Source organism: Phocoena phocoena, chromosome 3 (assembly GCF_963924675.1).
Source record: "Phocoena phocoena chromosome 3, mPhoPho1.1, whole genome shotgun sequence".
Classification (NCBI taxonomy): domain Eukaryota; kingdom Metazoa; phylum Chordata; class Mammalia; order Artiodactyla; family Phocoenidae; genus Phocoena; species Phocoena phocoena.
The window spans coordinates 92,644,054-92,650,996 of NC_089221.1; the positions used below are offsets into that span (position 1 = coordinate 92,644,054).

General features: G+C 40.6%; 1 non-coding gene across 1 annotated transcript; it reads left to right on the forward strand.

Annotated features, from left to right (window-relative positions):
• Window positions 1-5,024: 5,024 nt before the first annotated feature.
• On the forward strand, window positions 5,025-5,103 carry TRNAM-CAU (transfer RNA methionine (anticodon CAU)). The gene is given in 2 exon segments: window positions 5,025-5,061; window positions 5,068-5,103. It is a non-coding gene; the product is annotated as a tRNA-Met (tRNA).
• The last annotated feature ends 1,840 nt before the right edge of the window (window positions 5,104-6,943 follow it).

Genomic DNA, 6,943 nt, shown 5'->3' on the forward strand with positions numbered 1-6,943 from the left:
GAGGATGGGTCCTACAAAGCTGAGACTCAAGCCTCTGAGAAGGTTCACTGCTCAGCTGTACTGTTGCCTCAGGAGCTTGAAGGCGGCATCCTTGGGTGAGGCCTGGACCTCTGAGGAGGGGGCACTGACTAGCTGGTCCTGGGGTCTCTAGGGTATGTCATGGTGCTGGTTCTGTGAGTGCTGTTAAAAACGATCATTACGTGGGATCCTGAAAAGGAACAAACAAACAAGATTCTGGATAAGCTCAAATACCAAGGATAATTGATTTGTAATTATATAAGTATATGGGTGCTTTTCAATCTAATAAGAGCAGTAAGGTTTATGTGTTGCAAATTTTCAATGTTTCCCAGTTTGTAGTTGGCCTTTCCATTTTTATATAAAAGAGTTTAAAATGTTTTATTTGAGGCTAATTTGTTGGTCATTTAATCAGAAAAAAACTCTATAAATATCCCCAAAACATTTCTTATACTTCTTTGATTCTTTGAGTCTTCATGCTGTAGAGTCAGGGCAGGGCTGGCAGGAAGTCAGAAGCCAGTTCCAGCTGTGCTCCCAACACTACCTAACACGCTGTGTGTGACTCTGGGTCTCAGTTTCCTCATCTGTAAAGTGAAATGAATAGATGAGATGATTTCAAGGTCTTTTTCATTTTAAAACTCTGACATGAAATGACAAATGATATGATTTCATATGATGTGACTGATAAAAGGATAAGGCAGGGACTGAACTAGCTAAGGACAACCATAGCTTTCACATTTAAATTCAAAATTTTTTAAGCCTAACAGATTTTTTAAATGCTCAAGATAAAGCAACCATCAATTCACCTGAAATAAATACGGTATATCTGATCTCAGTAAATCTTGTTTCTGTTTCTCCAGAGAATTGGCAAAAGATCTCCAATATCTACTGGTGGCAGAGAAATTCAGTCTGGGAGCTGGCAGCCGGAAGCCCATGGCTGGTTACTATAAAATCCATACAGCCTACTCAGATTACGCTGAAGGGCGTTACAGTGGGTTTTGTTTGATTCTCTATCTTGTCACGGCTGGATCAGAATGCCTCTTTTAATAATAAACATAAACAGTGACTTCCTATACTCAACACAGTGTAACTTGAAATATGAGTAAGAAGATGGAGCTAGAGAAAGGTAAGGAGGAAAAAAAGAAAAAGGTCTTAGATGAAGGGTGTCCTGTTATACAGTTTTATGTGTGTGTTGGGATCTGGTCCAGCACTCCTCTCAGGAGCTCAGACGCTTGGAAATGCTTCTGAAAAGAAAAGCAGAGACTAGTGTGGGAAAAATGTGGCTCATTCATTTCTTGTCCTGAGGTACTTGTGCATGTTGGGTATGTGGATCCAGGGAAGCCAGACACACAAAGTAAAGCAAGGGGCACAAGGAATAACTTGACTGAATTCTGGGATTCTGGCTTTGAGTTTACAGTGTGAAGGACAGCGTCTGAATCAGACTCCCTCTCAGAGGACCAGGGTGCTGGCCAAGAGGCCCAAGTGGGGATTGGATTTAGAATTCCAAGGTGGCAGGCAGGGCTCGTGCGTCATGAGCAGGCAACCAGTGCAGATGTGCAAAGCCTTCTGCTCAGAAGGATGCCGTGCTTCAAGTTTAATGCTCTGTGATCGCCATCTTGAAATTTTTAATAATTTAATTTTTGAATTTGTGTTTTATAAGTGAAGTTGGATGGGACAATGGAGCATGAACCAGGGACTTGGGGCTTCAGCTCATAAGCCATCTTGCTTTTCACCACTTCTTGCTCCCTGCTTCTCAACTGCCAGCACCCCCAGCATCCATTGGTCGGGGCCTGGGCGTGAGGCAGGAAGGGATGGGGCCAGGCATGCCACACACGGGCCGCCTGTTGAGTTGTGGGACTGGGACACACTCGTCCCTCAAGTGTCCTCAAGCATGAGGGAGTGCAACATCAAGCAGCAAGTATAAAACACCATGACAAGTCAAGAGAGGGACCACAAAAAAAAAGGGAAAAACTTTTTTCTTCTGCTTTTTAAACAAGAGGGCTCACTTTTTCATTTTTCACTGGGCTCCACGGATTATGTAGCCAGCACTGGTGAGAGGGTAGATGAAGACTGTTCAAGTAGGGAGTGACTGATGTCAGAACACAGCGGGGAGGAAAGGTGAACACCAAATTCATGGGGCAAATATGGAGGCCGAAGCTGGGCAATGGAGTCAGGAGTTTGAAGCAGGGGAGATAAGAGAAACAGAAGGAAATTGAAATCAAGAGGAAAGTATGGCTAGGGTATTCTGAATCCAAATTTAAACAGTGCTTCAATCTTGTTTATGTGTGGGTGAGGGTCCGTCAGACTCAAATGGCCAAAAATGAGGCCAAACAGTTCTAAGCCTATGCTAGTCATTGAGAGGTGAAATAAAGGCAGTTATACACTTCTGATTCTGAAGGAGTTTATAGAAGGCTGAAATTTTTTTTTAGCCCTCCTTTGTGATGGAATGAAAAGTATAAAGTATAAAGCTCAGCCTCTTAAATACTTTTTTTTTTTTTTTTTTTTTTGCGGTACGCGGGCCTCTCACTGCTGTGGCCTCTCCCGTTGCGGAGCGCAGGCTCCGGACGCGCAGGCTCAGCGGACATGGCTCACAGGCCCAGCCGCTTCGTGGCATGTGGGATCTTCCCGGACCGGGGCACGAACCCGTGTCCCCTGCATCGGCAGGCGGACTCTCAACCACTGTGCCACCAGGGAAGCCCCAACCAAAACTTTTTGTTTTAAGAATTTTGGGAGAGGGTCTGCCATACATTTGTTACTTACTTCCTGTCTTATTAATTAGATTATCCTGAACATAATCTACTCTTTTTCAGGGATGACACAGTACCCTCATCCAGAGATAACCTTATTGAGTATTTTTTATGTATGTGGCACTCTTCTAAGTTGTTGTTGTTGTTTTTGTTGTAACAAACGTTAACTCATTGAATCCTCATAACCCTATGAGGCAGATAGATTTTGTAGATGAGGAAATCCAAGTTAAGAGAGGTTAACACACACACACACCGATATACATAAAAATCTAAAATAGATAACCAACAAGGACCTACTGTATAGCACAGAGAACTACACTCAGTATTTTGTAATAACCTATAAAGGAAAAGAATCTGAAAAAGAATGCATATATGTATACGTATAACTGAATCACTTCACTGTACACCTGAAACTAACACAACATTGTAAATCAACTAGACTTCAACAAAAAAAAAAAAAAAAAAAGGAGAGGTTAAGCTACTTGTCCCACTTCAACCAGCCAGTTGGTAACAATGGAAGCCAGGCATTCGGGCCCCAGAGCAAACCATCTCAACCAGGGAAGAGCAGCAGCTTGGCACTGTGCAGAGCAGAGTGAGGCTTTCAGGAGCTTTATTCCCACCCTTAATATCTTCACACCAAGGTGTTATTTTAACTCCGTGTCAACTCTTCAGGATATCTGCCTTCTCTCTTCCTGTCACGCAGCTGGCTGATAGTTTTAGCTGTGTTTTGTTTCCAGTATTCATATATATCACTTGATAAATATATGGAGTGCCTACGAAGTGCTGTGTTGTATTCATTTGCTGCTTCCAACCTCCTTGAACTGAAGAACCAGAGTCCATTTTCTCAGCGTTGTGTGCCAACTAGTCTCAACGTGTGCTGTGTGGAGGGAGAGATGCCCCTCTAAACAGCCTTGTGGTCCTTACTTCCTGGCCTTGCAAAGATAATTTTGGATGCTTTGAGGGCTTTTGTTGGTTAATGTTATTTATTTCTTGGTTTTCAGCTAAGTTTTCAGTGGTGAGTGCTGGTGAGTGGTATGGCAGACGTTGTTATCTGTAAGGGGAAAATACCTGGCATGAAACATTAATTGAGCAAGTGACTTGACAGAATTCATTTGCAGGGTAACTGCACTATCTTCGTGGTCTTTATTGAATGGTGATAAAAATGATTTTAAGTGAAAAACAAGATTCCATTGGGTTATTCTGAATTATTCTTCCCTTATGGCTCGACCTTGAATACTAAGCCTGAAGCTGGGAGGTACTCATCTTTCTAAAGGTGTATCTGCCTCCCAATGTCTTTATGTGGAATAAATGCTTTTTATTTGTCTTGAACCCTGCTCATACCCAAACATCACATTAGGCATAACCTAAATTTGGCCACCATGACTATTTTAAAGTTTATAATCCAATTGGCCATAACTCTAAGGCTTGAAGACCGCTCCAATTTGATTCTTTTCTATCAACCTCATTTCAATTCTTGGCCTTCACAGCCTTCTCAGGAAAAACCGCTACCACACCTGAGACCTTATTCTTTGTGACTGGCCCCAGAATGCTATGCTGATTGGGAATCAGTTAGCAAGTCTGCAGAGGCTTGACAGTTTCTGGGTCCTAATAGCTCAGTCAACATGGCAATACCTAAAGCCTTTTGTATGCTCTGGAACACTGACTGCTATTTTGGATAGGAGGAAAACAGGCAACAGATGAGTACATTTCCTGAAACATCTCATCTGTTTTTCAAAGAACAAACAAATTATTCTAAACTACTACCTAAGTCAGAGCTTGCAAACTGGTGATCCACAGGTTGGATCTGGGCCATAGACATGTTTTGTTTGGTCTGCATCTTAAACTACAAAATTTTTAAATCAATTGCTTTCATTTAAAAATCAGGAAATTACACCAAAAATTTTCCAGACCTCTAACTTCCTTTGAAAATTGAGTGATGACAGCATTGGACCCATATTCCTGCATAGCAGCAATTAGCTAGAGTTGCTAATTGGGTAGCACCTGGCCACTTTAGACAGAGCAGGCACTGCCCCCTTTGCCATAATCTATTTGCAGCCCAGTTTGCTTACTTACATTACCTGCCTGTGCTCTGGAGGCATTTGTTTTTGTGTCCCCCACTATGAGTCAATGAAGGCTATAAGCTCAAAAGTTCAGGACCACAGTACCTCTGCTTAGCTTTCTGCTTATTAATATAATCTTAAAAATTAATATTGAAAAGTAATACATGCTCATGAAAAATTAAAACAGTACAGAAGTGGGAATTCCCTGGTGGTCCAGTGGTTAGGACTCTGCACTCATGCTTTCACTGCCAAGGGCCCAGGTTCAATCCCTGGTTGGGGAACTAAGATCCCACAAGCTGTGTGGCACGGGAGAGGAAAGAAAGAAAAGAAAGGAGAGAAAGAAAGAAAGAAAGAAAGAAAGGAAGGAAGGAAGGAAGGAAGGAAGGGAGAAAGGAAGAGAGAGAGAGAGGGAGGGAGGGGGGAAGGAATAAAGAAGGAAAGAAAGAAAGGAAGGAAGGAAGGAAGAAAGAAGGAAAGAAGGAAAGAAAGGAAGGACAGAAGGAAGGAAGGAGGAAGGAAGAAAGAAAGAAAGAAAGAAAAGAAATTAATTTAAAAAACAGTACAGAAGCATACACTGTAAAAAGTGTAAGTCTGGTGACCTCATTGATCAAAAAATTCCCTTTCCTCACTCTCCAGAAATAATATTTATTGGTAACAGTATCTTTTGTATTCATTTAGAAATTTTCCATGAACATGATTTTTAATCCAACTGGGGTTACCTACTTTTTGTAAGACTGTATTTGTATATAAATATTGGGTCTCACACATGTGCAAAGAGTGATGTGGTATATTAAAGTAATTATCTGTATAATTAAAAGAAAACTCTTGCTGAAATGTCCAAATGTTAGAAAAAAATGTGTTTTTTTAAAAAATTTATTTTCTTATTAGTCATCCATTGGATACACATCGGTGTATACATGTCAGTCCCAATCTCCCAATTCATCACACCACCACCCCACCACCACCCCTGCCACTTCCCCGCTTGGTGTCCATACGTTTGTTCTCTACATCTGTGTCTCTATTTCTGCCCTGCAAACCAGTTCATCTGTACCATTTTTCTAGGTTCCACATATATGTGTTAATATACGATATTTGTTTTTCTCTTTCTGACTTACTTCACTCTGTATGACAGTCTCTGTATGTTTAATTTAAAATGTTTTAATTATCTGGCTAATTGCCTTAATTCGTCATCCTTTCAGCTCCTTTCTTTATAGAAGGAATCCATCCATTCATTAGACATTCACTCATTTCCTATTATGTCCAAGGCACTCTGCTAGGTAAAGTAGGAAATGCAGAGATGAATTGAAAATAAGATCAACAACATTAACATAAGAAATAAAATGATTAATTTTTTCCCCAAAAGGAAGTGAAGGTATTGGATTTTGAATTAAACATGCCCTATTTTTAGTGGCCCAAGTCTAAGATTTGAGGGATTGCAAAAATCCCAGGAAGAATCCAAACCTGAAAAGATAGATCAAAAGAAGAGGTTCAGCTGAGTGGAGAGGACATGGGTGATGCAGAATTGGCAGGAGGTGGACCAGTCAAGCACTGAGCCATGAAGTGAGGTACAAAGGCATGCTCAGTGATACAGTATGACTTGCCAGGGTACAGACCTGCAGGCGTTTGGTCTGTGTTCAGGCAGATAAAAACCACACTGAGCATATGACTGCCATTCCCCTTCTCTCCCAAGCAGATTTCAATGACAATTTTGCTAAAATGAGACAGCTACAAAAGTAGAAATAACATTAGAGATGTGCTCATGACAGATTTAAAGAAAAAGAAATTTTGCTTTTGAAGTCTTATATCACAGTTACCTAGAGACAATTTTTTGTTGCTGTTGAATATTCTCCTTGAATTAGAAAATAGTAAAAGCTGCCAAGCTTTAAGGAAATAAAAAACCAAAGCCAAACCAAAAACCCATATAGTTACCTTAAGGTTTTATTCTCCTGTAGTTTTCCAGACAGTTAGGGTCTCTTAGAAATAATAGAAAATAAAATTTGTTATAGATCTGTGGTTGCTTGTGGATGAAGCATTAGGGGGGACCCATAGCATACCCAGAGGTTTGTTTGTTTTTTGATTGATTGATTTAGCTATTTATTTATTTAATTTTTAAAAACATCT